At 41.7% G+C, this 19,255-nt stretch overlaps 1 protein-coding gene across 1 annotated transcript in view; it reads left to right on the top strand.

Annotated features, from left to right (window-relative positions):
* The window catches only part of LOC146980466 (endosome-associated-trafficking regulator 1-like), a 537,750-nt gene that overhangs the window by 132,082 nt on the left and 386,413 nt on the right, over nucleotides 1–19,255 (top strand). The gene's annotated exons all lie outside the window — the stretch shown is intronic.

The following is a 19,255-nucleotide window of genomic DNA, read 5'->3' as shown; positions in this document are numbered from 1 at the left end:
CAAGACTGATACCACAATTTATCATGGTAAGGGATGTGACTCTATTTAGTGCCATCACATCCCTGGTTTGTTAATTAATATACAGTATTTAACACTGGTAGGGTAAATCTGAAATGTCCTCCATCTGTACACAGGACAAACATCAGTGTGACTCACAGCAGTGATGGCCAACAAAAGACAGAAGGTATTTCAGTGTTCAGTCTGCTCCTCAGACACAGTCTCATAATTTTGACCCTGGTAGCTTTTGGTTTTTGTGAAATCTGTTTTTGTGTGCAAAGTAAATTAAATCAAGCATCCAAAATAAAACTATGGTATAAAAATTATTTGCTCTATTTAAAAAGGACAGTCAATCACACAATCAGTATAAAACACATTTAGAACTTCAAGACAATATAGTTTAGATCAGCCTTTCTCAAAGTGGGTGCCGTGGCACACTGGGGTGCCGTCTGACTGCGTCAGGGGTGCTGTGAAAAAAATACCTCTTCTGACATAAAGGGGCCGTGTCCACCGGACGCCCTTTTAGCGCTCTGGGCGTCTACTTTTCATTCAGATCCTATAGAGCTCGGTGTGCACACCACTCAGCACCCTCGCCGGGAAGAAAAAAAGCTCTCGGCGTTTTTTTTTTTTTTTGTGGCGCTCAGAAGCTCAGAGTTGAAATATGTTAAACTTTTGGAACAGCGCCGCGCTTGTCAGGCGGCTCGTTTTGTAACCTGGTAACGGCCGCATTCTGAGGGAGAGCGAGGGAGAGAGAGATAGAGAGCGACCGGTAACACTTTATTTTAAGGGGTCCTTGTTCCTGTGTAATTACCTAATTAATTACAGTGTAATTACCTATGTAACTGCATGTAATAGCATGTACTTACATTGTAAATACATTGTGTATTTTGGTGTACTTACAGGTCCTTGTTACACTTGTAATAAGAAATGTTTGTTACAGTACTTTGTCAAAGTGGCCTCTCTCTTTGGGGAAGGGGTACATCTGCAAGAAAAATGGGTGAAACCACAACCCATGTTGCCTGGGCAACCTTTTCCATCAATCTTCCTCCTGCCTCTTGAGTCTTGGAACATGTATGTTGTTTCACAACTTAGTCTATGTAACAGTTGTGTTACTACACACTAGTTACTCTTTGATACAGTGTAATAAGCACATTAAAGTGTACCTGCTGGGATACCTCAGTCCTTAAACATTAACTGCAATAACCAGTGTCTTCGATAGTGTACCACATGTGCTGTTACACAACTTAGTATATGTAACGATTGTGTTAGTACACACTTGTTACTCTTTGATACAGCGGAATAAGCACATTAAAATAAAGTGTACCTGCTACATACTTACATGTAACATCATGCAGAAACTTGGTACTCAAGTATTTTTATATATAAACCAATAACTAGAATAGCATTTTTTCAGAAAATGAGACAGTGCTGGATAACTCAATTCACTGAAAACATCATCAGCAATCTGTATGCATAAACCACACACTCAAAAAAATGCATTTCAGTGTTCCTTTATCGTCCTTTATTTTTATTATCCCAAAAAAACCACAAGGCTTGATCTTTTCCTGTCCTTTAATGGAGTCCTCTATTTCTCCTCCGTAAAACTGAAATGATCACAGAAACACAATTTACTTACAGTACTTACAGTAGCATTGCATGAATAGGTAGGCTACACTTCAATTAGCATCCAGATTAACAAAATGAAAAGAGTTAGCATAGACTGAAAGCTAGCAAGGTATATTTACTGAAAACATAACTAATTATGTCTTAATTACAAAAATACACAATCATGTAACACTATTGACATATTCTACTCACATAGACATTCCCCAAGGCAAAAGCATCCAACAATATTATTTAGCAGTCTGTTTAGAGAGTGTGTGGCGTCTACCTCTACTTGTTAGCCCAGATCAGCTCTTAGAAAAACCCCTTTTAAACTTGTTTTTTATTGCTTTTGAGTTGTTTTAAATCCACGTTATTCATTTTAAACAGTATCTCTTTTTAACGGGCTGTTGCTTTTAATGATCGAAGCATCCGATCGCTGTACTTTTACTGAGTTTGTGCAGCCCACCGCGGCACACCGCCATTAAGCCGAAAGCCCTATAGAGCTACGCCGGGTTTTTACTTCCTACTCCCTTTTTCCTGGGTTCTCTCGTCACCGTTTGTCAAAACAGCCCACCGACATTTGAATAAATTCCCCCATGGACAATTCGGCCTAAGACAGAAGTTACTTCAACTTAAAGAAGACCAACAAAAAGTGGGAGCAACAAGAGTGCACTACTACGCCGGCTGACAGCGCATTGGAAAGCAGAGATTTACCTGAGACATCCATCAACAGCGGGCCCTTCCTGGGCCCTCGGCGGTAGGTCTTCTGACTTCTTCCCTGGACTGTAGCTGACATATCACTGCTGTGGGCTCCTGGACGGAGCCCATGCGTGTACGTTTTTATTCCATCCACCTGACTGCTTTACACCGGACTTCTCTGTGCTCCGTACTCTTCCTTCTGGCGCCCGCTGGCTGTTGTTCTCTTCCCTGTTTCAGAATCCACGATGGCTTCAGCTTCTGCCGCATCTGGGGTCCCTCCGGATCGCTGTGGAGACGGTGCCCTCCTGCAAAAGGCCTATAGGAAGATCGCTGACCTTAAGGAGGATATAAAACATCTTTCCTCAGAGCTGGAGCGGAAGGAGCTGCAGCTGTCTGGTTTCGCCACTAGACTCCCCACGCTGTCCAGCTTTTTTCTGAATAAAGCAAACCAGTCAATCGCTGGAAATGACACCGTTGTATGGGACCCAGCTACTGCCTCCAGTCCTCCAGTCAGCAGCACCTGCTCCTCTGCCGGCTGCTGATGGAGACCGTACAGCTGATGGCTCCAGAGTGAAACCTCCATCCCGCACCGCAACCTCCTCTGCCCGCCATAAACTTCTGAAGGATGCAGTGCGCCGTCATTCTAGCAGTTTTCCTCTCCGCGACTCAGTGAAGATGCCCCCGGCCAGCAACAAGTTGATGTCCGGTAAACTCTCACCTTCATCCACGCCTGCACGTCCGCTTTTTCCCCCAACTACTGCAATAATTGGAGACTCCATCATTAGAAACATCCGCTTTTTTAACGCAGTCACACATTGCTTCCCAGGTTCCACTGTCCCAAATCTCCTCAAAAATCTCCCAGAGTTGCTAGTCTCACTCCCAGCCTCAGTTGAAAAACTGGTGATCCATCTGGGATTTAATGATACTTCCCTCCTCCAGTCTGAGATAACGAAGAAGCACTTCAACGAACTTTTTAACTTGCTGAGCAGCTGCGGGAAGTCTGTGTTTATCTCCGGGCCCCTCCCCTCCTTCTCCCGTGGCGCATCGCGCTTCACCAGGCTCCTCAGCCTCAGTACCTGGCTCCAGTCCACCTGCGCCCTAAGTGGGCTTAGTTTTATTGATAATTTTAACCTGTTCTGGAACCGCGCCGTCTTTTACAGCGCTGACGGAATTCACCCCTCCAGGCTGGGCAGCAGGGTGCTGGCAGACAACATCCGTCACGCGATTCAACACGCGTGTGTCCCCTCGTCCGTCAGTAAGTGACGTCAACAGAACAACAACTTCGAGACTGACACACCTGACTCTCCTTCCCCCTCGTCTTCCTCTGTGTCCTCCCGCTGCAATAACAGTCTCACTATCGCCCCCAACAGGCCACCGCCAACATTGCACTCTGTTTCAACACTCTCTTGCTTCAATGTCCAGGACAGCACTAAACCCATTGTCACCCCCCACACTGTTTTTGACTGCCCAGAAGGTCCTGCCTTAAACACATCAGCAGATCACTGTCCATCAGTATCCCTCTCATCCATTCCAGTCATAATTAAAAACAGACCACCTCCACCCAAGTACTGTTCTGTCAATACTTCTAAAGGTATCAGACCAGATGCTTCCCAACCTATCTTCACTGGCTGTAAAGGCAACATGTTACATACTGAAATCAGAGCTACAAAAGGACCAAACATGAACAATCTGACTACTGTTAACATAAATAGAAACTCATTTTCGTCCATAAAACAGACAGAAATAAAAATGGCTCTGTTTAATGTAAGGTCATTAGCAAACAAATCTTTCTGTATAAATGAACTCATCTCTGACAATAACCTTGATTGTCTTTTCCTCACTGAGACCTGGCTGGGCACAGATGCCCCAGCCACACTGCTTGAGGCCTGTCCACCAAGCTACAGCTTCTCCTTCTCATGTAGAAAAGGAAAGAAAGGCGGAGGCACTGCCTCAATATACAGAGAGACATTGAAGGGCAGACATGTGGATTTGGGCACTTTTAATACATTTGAATATAATGCAACTGTTTTAAACTCTCAACCCTGTTTCCTAACAGTAACTATATACAGAGCTCCTAAAATACCTGTTCCCTCGTTTTTAACAGAATTCTCGGAACTACTCTCTGTCATTCACACAAGCTATAACTCCTGCATTTTAATTGGTGATTTTAACATACATGTTGATAACCTGGCAGATACCAGAGCCAAAGAGTTCTTAGATTTACTGGAATGTATGGACTTTAAACAGCATATGAACTCACCAACTCATAAGCATGGACACACATTGGATTTAGTTATATCATATGGTCTGAACATCAAGATTTCATCTGTTACAGATCTAGCTCTCTCAGACCACCACTGTATATTTTTTAACAGCTTTGATCACTTCCTACAAAATATCACAGAGCGCACTGTTAGAAAACGATACTTAACGCCCGAGGTAGCCACAACCCTCACCTCACAAATTGCAGCTTACAATAGTACAGTTCTACCATCATCCTGTGAAGACTTGGTTAAAGATTTTAACTATAAAATAAAATCAGCACTCGATGCAGTTGCTCCTTTTAAAACCAAGAAAATAATTACAAAAAATGTAGTTCCATGGAAAAATAATCTCACCATGGAACTAAAAAGAGAATGCAGAGCATCAGAGCGCAGATGGCGAAAAACAAAACTAGAAATCCATCATGATATATTTATTGAAAACCTAAAAAACTACAACAAAGAAATTCGAAAGTCTCGACAAGCATATTTCTCAAATTTGATTAACACCAATATCCACAATCCCAGACTTCTTTTCAGCACAATAGACTCCCTCCTAAATCCTACAGCAAACCTTAGTAATGAGCTCCCAGCCCCTAGATGTGAGGAATTTGCTGGATACTTCAGGGAGAAAATAATTAATATTAGGTCTGGTATCTGTCAGCAAAACAGGCACATTGCACTTTTACCAATTTCCTGTATACAATGTGATGTGAAATATGAATGTTTTGACCTGGTTGATGCAGATACTCTGAGGAAAGTAGTAACAGAACTGAAATCTTCAACATGTTCCCTTGATCCTATCCCAACCTATCTTTTTAAAACAATTTTTAACTCAGTGTCTGAAGATGTACTAGCCATTGTAAACCATTCTCTACAGCTAGGTGTCTTCCCCACTGATTTTAAAACCGCTTTAGTTAAACCTCTTTTAAAGAAAGGCAACTTGGACATTTTATCCCCCAGTAGCTACAGACCAATTTCTAACCTCCCATTCTTAAGTAAGATTTTAGAGAAACTTGTTCTTATTCAGTTAAGTACCTTTTTAAATTCACACACCAAATTAGAAATGTTTCAATCCGGATTCAGAACAAATCACAGCACAGAGACCGCCCTACTAAAAGTAGTAAATGATATCAGAACAAATCTTGACCAGAACAAAGCTACAGTTCTGGTACTGCTGGACCTGAGTGCTGCTTTCGATACTGTGGATCACCAAATTCTCTTAAATAGATTAAGTGAGTGGGTTGGCCTATCAGGACTGGTTTTAAACTGGTTTTATTCATATCTTTGCGGAAGAGAGTTTTTTGTCTCAATTGACAATAACTTCTCCAAACACTACGAGATTACCTGCGGGGTACCACAAGGATCAATTTTGGGACCATTACTTTTTAACCTATATATGCTACCCCTGGGCGGTGTCATCGGGAGACATGGAATTTCCTTCCACAGTTATGCTGATGATACCCAGCTCTATGTCGCCATGTCCCCTGATGACACTGGACCCATAGACTCACTTTTTAAATGTATTTTAGACATTAAGGCCTGGATGTCACAAAATTTTTTACAGCTCAATCAGGACAAGACCGAAATGCTAATCATTGGCTCAAAAACTCAAAGAGAGAAACTGGCCTCTCACCTAAACAAGCTTGGTTTAAACCCAAGTCATGAGGCAAGAAATCTAGGAGTGACATTTGATTCAGATTTTAATTTTAAACCACATATACGCTCCGTCACAAAAGCAGCATTTTATCATTTAAAAAACATCTCGAAAGTGAGGCCGTTTCTCTCTCGGAGCAACACAGAGAGACTAATGCATGCTTTTATAACTAGCAGGCTAGACTACTGCAACGCTCTCCTCTCTGGTCTACCCAAGAATGCAGTAAACAAGCTGCAATTGATTCAAAACTCTGCAGCACGGGTCCTCACTCAGACCAGAAGGAGAGCACACATCACGCCAATTTTAAAGTCTTTACACTGGCTGCCTGTTAGTTTCCGTATTGATTTTAAAGTTCTCTTATTAGTTTTTAAAGCACTCCATGGACTTACACCAGATTATATCTCAGAGATGCTTTTATTGTATAAACCAGGAAGGCCCCTCAGATCCTCTGGCTCCTTTCTTTTAACTGTCCCTCAGAGCAGAACCAAAACATTTGGTGATGCTGCTTTCAGCCACTATGCCCCAAAGCTGTGGAACAGCCTGCCGGAGGATCTGAGAGGAGTTACAAACATTGACACTTTTAAACGTAGGCTAAAAACCCATCTTTTTAATCTGGCTTTTATGCTATAGTCTCACAGTGTTTTTGTTCTGTCTTACAGTTTTATATTCTTTCTTATTGTTATCTTTCTCCTATTTTTATCCTGCATCTTGTTCTATTTTGTTTTGTAAAATTGTATTGTTGTTTGAGGCTGTTATTTTTTTTTTTCTTGTTGTCTTTAATCTTCGTGCATTAGTCTCCTTGCTTTTCTTGTTTTACCTCCTATTTGTTCAGTCAAAATGTAAAGCACTTTGAACGGCATCTGTTTGCTTTGAAAGGTGCTATATAAATAAAATTTGATTGATTGATTGATTGATTTAGCCGTCTGTGCTCACTTTTACACCCGAGCATGAGAAGTGAGCATGCAACAGAAAAAACACAACATAGCTGGACTTGATGAGCCGAGCGCTCACTTCGACGCGGTTTCTCTGAACCAAAGAGAAGACCACTCACTCGGACATGGTTTCTTTGAACCAAAGCACAGACTTTTTTAACCCTCAAAGACAGTACAAAGACACTGGTTATCGCAGTTAATTTATATGAGTTGAGGTATCCCGACCCAGGTACACTTTATTTTAATGTGCTTATTTCACTGTATCAAAGAGTAACTAGTGTGTAGTAACACAACTGTTACATAGACTATGTTGTGTAACAGCACATGTGGTACACTATCGAAGACACTGGTTATTGCAGTTAATGTGTAAGAACTGAGGTATCCCAGCAGGTACACTTTATTTTAATGTGCTCATTCCACTGTATCAAAGAGTAACAAAGGTGTATTAACACAACTGTTACATAGACTAAGTTGTGAAACAGCACAAGTGGTACAAGACTGAAGACACTGGTTATTGCAGTTAATGTGTAAGAACTGAGGTATCCCAGGTACACTTTATTTTAATGTGCTCATTTCACTGTATCAAAGAGTAACAACGGTGTATTAACACAACTGTTACATAGACTAAGTTGTGTAACAGCACACGTGGTACAAGACTGAAGACACTGGTTATTGCAGTTAATGTGTAAGAACTGAGGTATCCCAGGTACACTTTATTTTAATGTGCTCATTTCACTGTATCAAAGAGTAACAACGGTGTATTAACACAACTGTTACATAGACTAAGTTGTGTAACAGCATACATGTTCCAAGACTCAAGAGGCAGGAGGAAGATTAATGGAAAAGGTTGCCCAGGCAACATGGGTTGTGGTTTCACCCATTTTTCTTACATTTGTACCCCTTCCCCAAAGAGAGTGGCCACTTTGACAAAGTATTGTAACAAACATTTCTTATTACAAGTGTAACAAGGACCTGTAATTACACCAAAATACACAATGTATTTACAATGTAAGTACATGCTATTACATGCAGTTACATAGGTAATTACACTGTAATTAATTAGGTATTACACAGGAACAAGGACCCCTTAAAATAAAGTGTTACTGAGCGACCACTCCAAAAGTGTGTTTGGTGGACACGGCCGTTGGTCACGGGCGCTCAGCAGTAGGGGCCGTGTCCACCGGACACCGGACGCTATGAAAAAAATGCGTGTTACCAGGCACACGTCTCCCACTGATGGTGAGTCACACCCCCTCCTCTCTCCAGTGGAGGGCTTTATAAGTGAGTAGCAGCACCTTGAAATGAATTCTGAACGGGACCGGTAACCAGTGCAGAGTGGCAAGAATGGGTGTGATGTGGTAGGGTTTTTTTGACTTTGTCAGTAGTCTGTTTTTTTTTTTTACCTTGTCAGTAGTCTGGCAGTAGCTTCGTAAACCAGCCGCTCCCGGAAATGCAATTCATTTCATTTCTGAGGGAGAGTCTGGCCTCATCCCCGTTGTAGCGTTTGGCCTGAGACCCTCAGAAGGCCTAAGAGCCAATCAGCGTCGCCGCTGTGATTGACACAGCACGTTGGCCAATCAGGGAACGACTGGTGCAAAGCCCCGTCACTACACCAACTTGCTGATTGGCTGAATGGGGTTGTCTGTCAACGCTACTACTCCCGCCCAGCTCCCGGCAGCTGCATTTTGGACAAGTTGAAGGCGGTCGATGGATGACTGATTAAGGCATGTGAAGAGTGAGTTACAGTAGTCCAGTCTGGATGATATGAAAGCATGTATTGACATTTCTAGTTCTGAGTGGGAAACTATGGAACGGAGCTTGGCAATGTTTCTCAGGTGGAAGAACCAGTTTCGGGAGAGGGTTTTCACATGTTTTTCTAGATGCATAGATTTGTCAAAATGCACTCCAAGGTTCTTGATGTTTGTGTGGATGTGGTTCTTGAGTGGTCCGGGATGGTCTTGTACCCTGGCTGTGACACAGTTGGAGGCTATGACTAGAACCACAGTCTTTGCAGTATTTAGCTGCAGGAGGTTGGCTGCCATCCAGCCTTCAATAGCTGCCAGGCAATCCAGGAGGGTGCTGAAGCCCTGTATTTTATCAGGTGTAAATGAAAAATGGAGCTGAATGTCATCTGCATAACAGTGATGGGAGATGCCAGGAAACTTACTGATGATGTGACTGAGTGGGAGCAGTACAGGGCGAACAGGAGAGGGGCCAGAACAGAGCCTTGAGGTACCCCACAATGCAAGGGGGTGGAGTCTGACCTGTAGGGACCGACGGCCACCGAGAAACATCTGTCGCTGAGGTATGATGCAAACCAAGCTAGGGCGGAGCCCGTCACGCCCACCCAGGCCCTGAGCCTGCCGAGGAGTAAGCTGTGATCTACAGGATCAAATGCTGCGCTTAAATCTAATAGGACCAACAGGGCGCACCATTTCACATGGCTACGAGCAAAACCTGGAACGAGGTGGTGAGAAATGAAGAGAGAAAAACACAAAGAATAGACATGTAGCCTGTTCAGGAGACGTTGACCTGTCCTCACGACGTGAGGGAGCGAGGATCGGATGTTGGCTCATAGGTTTAGTGATGAGGAAACGTCACGTCAGCTGCATCTGTCAGCAGCTTCTCCACGCAGACAAGTCACAAACTTTATTTTGGGAGAACAAACAGTATGGAGCTAGAACAGTCTCATAATTCATAAATGCACACAGAAATTCATAAATGCACAACAAAGTTTCACAAATGTATTTGGGGATTTGTATATACATGTGACTCAAAACACAAATACATTTTCAATGCACACACAAATATGTTTCATTTCATATGTAAGTAAAAAATATCCACATATAAAAAGTAAGATTCATAAACATATTTCCAATGCACACACAAATCTAAAAAATAATCACAAATACATGAATGTTAAAGTATTTGCAATCTTCATCAAATACGCATTTGGGGCTTGTTACATTCATATATTAACTGTTGGACCTGTATTTACAAAGTGCTTTTAATTTGTAAACCTCCCTGCATTTGTGTGTGAAACTTTTGAGACTCCCCTGACGTGACTCTGATCCACAAATGCGTTTTTTCTAAGAGGAGGTTGTCTGTAGCCAATCAGATGTCTCCCTCCTTTACAGCCAATCACGTGAGTGTCTCCCCCCACGAGGGGTGTTTATGTCATTAAAACGCGCACAGCAGGCCGGCAGGCAGGCAGGCCGTGCTGTTTGGACGAGAGGCTAACCCTAGCTTCAGGCTCAACGATATGCTGAGCGGCTACGCTGCTACACCGTTAGCATCTACAACTCGAGGTAAACTTTATAAATATGTTACAGTAATCTCAGAATCTTATTATGTCCATGTTTGAACTACACGATTATCCCATAAGGAGTAATGTCATATTATTGTAGCCGATGTTAGCATTAGGCTAATAAGCTAATGTGAAGCTGTGAAACATATTTTGATAGTGTTTTAAATTGTTTTACAGAACCCGGAGACTTAAGTTTCTGTCTTGTCTCAAACTGTAAAGCTGCAACACAGAAACTGTCATGGACTGAGACTGGTGGGTGACGGCTCCTGGACTCGATGTTACCTCACCTGCTGCCTGAATCACCGATGATCGGCTACTGGAGCTCCACGTTACACTGCATTCACCCAGCTATTAGCTATTATTTTACATTCCTATTATATATATTTTTATATATATATATATATATATATATATATATATATATATATATATATATATAGATGAATATCAGAGCTTGTGCTTTCCTGATGTTTCTTGTCAACTAATCTATGATACTGAAAACAATAATTCACCTAAGTGTCACATTACATTGACCATGAGGTTATGGTAAGTATGTAAAAGAAATACTACAGTTTAATCACAGTAACTTTCTTTATTATTACATTTTCAATGATAACAATCATGGACTGAATAACGCATTTGTATTAACTGGACTATGAAAATAGCTGCTTCCAAATCTTCACTGTCAATTTTAAGTTCACCCTAAAAAGTGTGAGGTCAAATGTGGACATAGAATAATAAAACAGTTGGTCTGTTCTCTCATCAGAGGTTTTCTGGTTTCATCATCATAGCAGCTCCACACATGATGTCCTCCTTCTGTTGGCACCGGTCACTCAGCTCTCACAGTGGCTCCTTAGAATCACAGAAAAACACAAGAACTTAAATTAAAACATTGTTGAGAGGTGCAGGACTGTCTGCTTCAGTTTAAGCCATTTGTGTGTGAATTCACAGCAGTAAATGACAAACCCCCACCTCTATTGGTATTAGGGGTGTCAACGTTTACAATTTTTTCTACACGTGTAACCGGAGATAGAGAGAGAGGAGACAGAGGGGTGAAGCCAGTTTAGTGGGTTAGCGAGGTTGAGTCTAAAGCCAGGCTCTCCTGTACTACAAAGGTGTCTCTCTTTTAACCCGACTAGATCACCATGGTAAATGCTTAGCTCATAACCTGGTCCCGACCAGGTTACATTCAGAGTTTAATAATAAAATCGGCTATAAAAGCGCAGCTGTTTAACTATGTAACTCATTTACAGCTGGCGTCACATTTACTTTGAAAGTCTAGTGGAGCTGGATGCGCTGATCCGCTGCTGTTGACTTTCTCTCTGAGCGTCTCCGCCTGCAGATGTTCAGCTGAGGGAAGACGCTGCTCAGCTGCTGAGCCGAGCGTCAGGAGCAAGTTGATACACTTCGTAGTACCGTGTTAACTCTGGGGGGACCGCGGGGCTAGAGGTTTTGTTAAGCTGGAACATGAACATGAACTAGCTATGCCTCCTTCGCAGTACAAACCGGAGGAGTCTGTGTTTTTTTTCCCCTCTGCCTTTATTTTGAAAGGTCAGCTGGAGAGAGACGGGTAGGCTACGCGGAGATAAAGTGAGGGGGGATTGACAGGCAGTTCCATTATTATCTGAAGCTTTCAGGCAACGTTATCACCCCTAAAAATATATATTGGTGAGAAATGAAGGAGGAGGAGGGGAAAAAGGCGTGTAATCGATTATTGATTTTTCTAAACGGTTATGATTTGTTATCCGTGTATCCGTTTACACGTGTAGATGTTGACACCCCATAATTGGTATTTATCAGTACAGCAGGGTTGCCAACTCTCACGCATCTGGCGTGTGTCACACGCTTTTAGGTCCTGTCTCACGCTCTCACGCCACTCCAACTATTCTCACGCCAAAATCAAGCGATTTGGCAAAAAAAAAAAAAAAAATTTAAAGCAAGCTTTGGCACTCATCAATAGGCTCTCTGATTGGTGTGCGCGATGCTTATCCGCGTGTCGATTGGACGGGAGGGAGGGAGAGAGCGAAGCCCGAGACACAACCTGACCTGACTGAGTTATGTTTTCAGACTGACCGCGGCTCGAACTGACGCCTGCGGTCGGGCTGGTTGGGCCAGTCCGTTGAAAGCTATAAAATCAAGATGCAGACTGGGTAGCCCAAAAGTACAGCCAGGCAGCTCAGTCCAGAGAGCAGAGGAGAGAGAGACAGCGCAGCAACAGGTGTGTGTGTGTGTACGTCTGTGTGTACGTGTGTGCGCAACTGCGCATGCATGCACGTGGGCCATACCTGCAAACTCAGAATGGGTGTTTATTATAATGTTTATTACAGAAGAGAAACACACATTTCAGGACCTGACTTGTATCATCAGGCTGTAGTAGAAGACTGAAAATCACAGGACGTGTCTGTTCTGTCCTTTCATATATTAATAGGCTCAATAGGCTGGTCCAGGCCAAAAGCCACAGCTCCCCACTAGACCAGTTTCATACACTCCAGCCATACAATGATAGGAACCACAGATCTGCTTTTTTTCCCTCTTATCTGAAGCAAATGTTGTGTTTTCCCTTTATTTTCTTCTCAGAGTACACCAGAATGCTTCAAATACATGTTAAAATCACAATTTTTTCCTGGGGGGGTGCCCCCAGACCCCCCTAGAGGGATATACGTATTTTGTCACCTATTACACCTCTAGCCTACTCAGTTTGCAGGTATAATGTGTGTGTGTGTGTGTGTGTGTGTGTGTGTGTGTGTGTGTGAGAGAGAGAGAGAGAGAGAGAGACAGAGAGAAAAACTACAATAAACATAACTATTATTATTATTATTATCATAGTGCGAATTACAGGGGGGTTTGGGGGGGTTTGACCCCGCTAATTACGACTTCAACCCCCCTAAAAGAGGTACAAATAACAGATAGGGGGGGTTGAAACATGTATCTTTCTTATTAGTAATCATAAATACTACAGTATTTCCATAGTCATGCCAGGAAGATGCTTAGTAAAATTTCAGACACCCCTAGTGGACTAAACCATTTAATTGTCTTTGCTAGGGTGTGTGTGCATGGGTCTGAATTTCGGCAGTTTAGATCTAGAATATTTTGTTGGTGACTACAAAAATTGTTTGTGTGGTACATTATGTGCCGCATGAACTGTAAAATTGTGTAAAATTTGGTTTATCATCATCTACAGACTGTAGACATTTCATTGAACAAGCAAGATACTGTAAGACTTCTGTTAACTCAAGCACGCGTCTGCGCTGTACTGCGCGCTGTGTAAAATGTTGACCCCCCCAATTGTCATTGTATAATTCGCACTCTGATTATTATTATTATAGACAGCCCCCCCCCCCGGCTAACAGACCAACACAATCTCACTCCAGCCCAGGACCAAAAGTTGGCAACCCTGCAGTACAGTATGACACCAGCAAGATAGCAAGTTGATGGATAAACCTGGGGGCTTGAGACCGATCCTACCGATCACTGCCAACATGACGCCGTGGTTGTTAAATGTTAAACCGTATTTATCTCGGTCGGTAAAAGTCGGAGACGAGCTACGGTTAACATGGCTAACACGGAGCTAACGGCCAGCTAACGTTAGCCGTGTGTAGCAAAATGAATCGGTTATTCACATTAACTCTAAAATTAACTTGTCTTGGACGGTGACAGTCTCATGTTCTCCAGTCAAAACACACAGGAGAACACACGGGAAAGTAGTTTTATTTTACTTTCTGTCACTGAAAACATGTTTCAGACCTGATTTAACGTCACGATTCATGCTAAACAGTCATTCATATTTCTGGAATATGACTTATGTAAAAGATTCACAAGAAATTAGTACTTTTTACTTACACTTGAACTGCCAGAGGCCATCTTTCGTCTCCAAGCGGCGCCGTCCGGCTAGCTTCCAGCCTCTCGTCCAAGCACGGGCTGCCTGCCTGCCTGCCTGCTGTGCGCGTTTTAATGACATAAACACCCCTCGTGGGGGGAGACACTCACGTGATTGGCTGTAAAGGAGGGAGACATCTGATTGGCTACAGACAACCTCCTCTTAGAAAAAACGCATTTGTGGATCAGAGTCACGTCAGGGGAGTCTCAAAAGTTTCACACACAAATGCAGGGAGGTTTACAAATTAAAAGCACTTTGTAAATACAGGTCCAACAGTTCATACATGAATGTAACAAGCCCCAAATGCGTATTTGATGAAGATTGCAAATACTTTAACATTCATGTATTTGTGATTATTTTTTAGATTTGTGTGTGCATTGGAAATATGTTTATGAATCTTACTTTTTATATGTGGATATTTTTTACTTACATATGAAATGAAACATATTTGTGTGTGCATTGAAAATGTATTTGTGCTCCAGATTACACCAGTGCTAAGGAACAAATTTAATCCCACACTCTCCAAATACTGTAATAAATGCAAGATCTCAGAGGGATCATACTACCATTGCATCTTTGACTGCCCTTTTATTAAAAATTTCTGGAGAAAGGTCTGTAAAGAAATTTCTGACATATTTGGTAAAGACCTGGACCTAACCCCACTGTCTTGTATCCTTGGTTTACATCCTGCACTGAACCTTAATTCTTGTATGCTGAAACTTCTTGATGTTCTTCTGTTTGGTGCCAGACGGTGTATCCTACTTCAGTGGATCTCTGACAAACCTCCTAAGCTTTCACAGTGGCTGCAGAGTATAAGGGAACTTATTCCCCTGGAAGCAATGACCTACTGGTTAAAGGACAAACCTCTGTTATTTTACAAAACTTGGAATCCATTTTTAGACTATATCGGTATGGAGAGGGCACAGACTCTACAGAAGGGCCTTTATGGACTGATCTGGTCGGACATCCCTAGAGGAAGCCACACTTAAGTTGTGAAATCAACCAGACACCATAGTAACGCTGTATTACCTGAATATCTGCTTTCGTATCCCTTTAACTCATGAACAAATTTGACCTTTAATGTTGTTGTATGATTTTGCTTTGTTTTGGTCCTCCCCTTTTTGTTTTTTCCCCCCCTTTTTTTTTTTTTTTTTAAGTTTTCTCTCTTAAATGTCTGTACTTTACATTTATCTTATGTGAATATATTTTTACAGGGTCTCCTGTTTTTTATTTTATTTTTTGTAATTATTATTATTATTATTTATTTATTCTTTCTTTCACAGTGTGGGGTTTTTGTTGTTGTGGTTGCTTGTTTGTCTGTTCACCACGTTCTGTGTAGTATAAGGCACTTTTATGCTTTTGTACAAAGCCTTTCCTGTATAAATTGAAAAAGTAATAAAGATATGTTTAAAAAAAAAAAAAAAAAAAAAAGAAAAAGAAAATGTATTTGTGTTTTGAGTCACATGTATATACAAATCCCCAAATACATTTGTGAAACTTTGTTGTGCATTTATGAATTTCTGTGTGCATTTATGAATTATGAGACTGTTCTAGCTCCATAGTGACATGTGATATAAACACTAAGCACCCTCATTTATAATGATGATTGGTTTTAACGCAACGTAACGTCATTAATCTCTCATTCAGTCCGGTAGAATAACGGGTCTTTGTGGGCACTGTGTAACCTAGCGACCGGCTCCAGGTAGAACAACAACTGTAAAACACCTGGAGCTGATAAACTAAAGCCAGGAACACACCGGCAGGACCGCCGGGCGTCGGGTCGCGGCGAGGAGAGGCTCGCAAAAATAACAATCCAGTAAACTGGTGGAAAAAGTGTGCCAACTCGCTGCGGTGGCAGGTGTAACCATCACCGAGAATGATATCTCCACGGCGCCCCGCGTGGGGGGCGCGAGGAGACAAGGCAAGAATAGACCAACAATTGTACGATTCGTGAGCAGGAGGAAAAAAGCGGAGCTGATGAGGAACAAAGTAAAGCTGAGGGGAAAGGAAGAGCACAAGGATATCTTCATCAGCGACGATCTTACACGCCTGAGGTACAAGCTCTTCTGGTATGCTAAGGAGAAATGTCAACACACTTTCATCAGGGAAGGCAGAATCATCTGTAAGATTGATGGCCGATACATAGCAGTCAACACCCCTGGCGACCTGTTCATGATTGGATATGATGATGTTGACTACAAGGACTTTGGCATTGATGTATAGGACAGATATGGAGTGCAGACAGAGAAGAGGGCGCCTAGACCTGGTGTGAGGAGGATGGACCACACCAGGTTGCGTGTTCTTATGCTGAATGTCTGCGGGATATGAAGTAAGCTACAAATACCTGACTTTGTTGAAAGATGTAAAAACTATGATGTACTGTGTTTCAGTGAAACCAAAACCGATGATACTGACACAGCGGAGCTGCTGGACAAGTTTGAAGCAATGGGTTTCCAAATGTTTGTTAATAACAGACATAAGTTCACAAATTGGCGCTCTGGTGGGGTGATAATTGCTGTGAGTAAAAGAATAACTGACAAGTATCGGCAAAAAATGATTAGCAGTGACCTATGTGTGTGCATAACACTGAATAAACATTTATTTAAATATGATAAAGATCTTGTAATCGTACCTGTATATATTCCCCCATATAAAACCAGATATTCAAATGTAGGTTTGTTTGACGAACTGGCACAAATAATCTTTGATATTGGGGTCGAAAGCAATCATTTTCTGATTTGTGGTGATATGAATGCCCATACACAAGAGAGAGATGATTTAGCTATAGTTGATGGGGATGAACAATCATAAAATCAAGATGGAGATTTCAATGAAAAGAATTTCTGTGTGGGGACATTAGAAATGTTTAACATCAATCAACTGACGCACACAGTGATGTTGATAACTATGGTAGCGTGCTGCTTGAGATGTGCAGACATTTTATGTTTTGTACGTATATTAAACGGTAGATGGGGTGATGATATACACATTGGGAAAGCAGCCACAGTGGAAGAAAGTGTCATTGATTATATGATAGGCTCACCATTTATTTTGAGTAAGGTTAGATGTTTCCGTGTGCATGAGTTTGATCCTTTATTTTCAGATAAACATTGTATGGTAGAAGCATCATTGGATGTGAATTTTGTCAACAACGATATATGTGCACAGAACCCAACAGATCAGTTAAACCTAATAATTGCAAACAGTGAAAAACAAGTGTTAATTGGTAAATGGGATAAAAACAAAGTTGATGAATTTATAAGAAATATTCAACTTGTTAAACTGAATGAACTGTTATATGATTGTGGTGACTTAACAGTGGATGAAATTACTAAGGAGCTATGTAATATTATGACTAACAGTGCACTGAATGCACTCGTGGTAGTAATGATTTAAATTCTAGGATCATAGAACAAGAAATAAAAAAGGTTATCTTAAGATTAAAACCTGGAAAGGCAGCAGGGATTGACCAAATTTTAAATGAGTATATCAAAAGTACAGCAGGTATTTTTATGCCATTATATGTTTCCCTATTTAAAGCCGCTATCAATAACCTGTACACGAAAGCGTCTCGTGCCATGTATGCCCTCGTTTGTAAATGTAGAAAATTTAATTTGCCCATAGATGTCACACTAGATCTTTTTGATAAATTGGTTTCGCCAGTTATGTTGTATGCATGCGAAGTTTGGGGGTATGGAAAAATCGACTTATTAGAAAAACTGCACCTTAAATTTCTCAAATTTGTTTTAAAAGTCAAAACAACAACTTGTAACAATATGGTGTATGGAGAGCTGGGGAGGTACCCACTTTGTGTTTCAGTTAAAAAAAGAATCATTGGTTATTGGTTTGGAAGGTAAAGAAAGTAAACTGAGCAAAATAATGTATAACTGTCTATTTAGTCTGTATAACTCAGGTGTATTTGTGTCACCATGGATCCTGCAGGTTAAGCAGATATTGGATGAGTGTGGGTTGTCGTATGTTTGGCTCTCTCAAAGATGTGTTAATTCTGACTGGCTGAAGCTAACTGTCGAGTGGAGACTGAAAGATCAGTTCCAGCAGACATGGAGAAGTGAACTTGGCAGTATGACATCGTGTGACATCTATATTGAGTTTAAACAAGAGTTTAAGTTAGAAAAGTATTTATTGTGTTCAAACCAAAAGTAGCCTATAGACAGGCCATCTGCCACTTCAGAGTAAACAATACAAGAATACAGAAAGTTATTGGAAGGTCTAAAGGACTGGATAGAAGTCGGAGGTTATGTGATCTATGTAAAGAGCCAGATTGGTGATGAGTTCCATGTTTTGTTTGAATGCAAGAACACATGTATTGTATATCTAAGAGAAAAATACCTCCCTAAATACTATGTTCGTCGCCCATCTATGTTTAAACTGATTTTGTTATTACAGTCTGATAAAACAAAAGTTATTTATTAGCTAGGTGCCTTTCTGAAACGTGTTCTTCCTCTGTTTAAGTGATAGTTGTTGCTCTGTCCTGGTCAGAGATGTATGTACAAAGTGTGTACAGCCCCACTGCCTCTTGCTATGTCTGATTATTTGTACTGTTTTATTGTTTGTGCTCCATACCACTTGCGTGGTCGTGAGAAATAAAGTAAAGTAAAGTAAAGTAAACAGTGACATCAACTCTTGACGTGAGAGCAGCCCACGTGTCCACACAACACAGTGTCGGCCGACCCCCCCTCCCACCCTTTCCCCTGCTGCGAGACCGGCCTCCCCTCCCTTCCCATGGACCAGTCTTCCACCCAGTCCTCCCATCGAGCTGGCCGGCTCTCCCTGCCCCCCCCTCCCCTCACCAGAGACTGCCTTCATCAACTCCTGCTAACATTTCCATATTCCGCACATTCTGTGACAAACTGTAAACTGTTTTCTTGTCTGTAACAACATCTATTGCACGTCTGTCCG

The sequence above is a fragment of the Trachurus japonicus genome, chromosome 9, assembly GCF_045865225.1.
Source record: "Trachurus japonicus isolate A0001 chromosome 9, Traja_1.0".
Classification (NCBI taxonomy): Eukaryota; Metazoa; Chordata; class Actinopteri; order Carangiformes; family Carangidae; genus Trachurus; species Trachurus japonicus.
The sequence above is the reverse complement of the archived record's forward strand: the minus strand, read 5'-3'. Positions and strand labels throughout refer to the sequence as shown.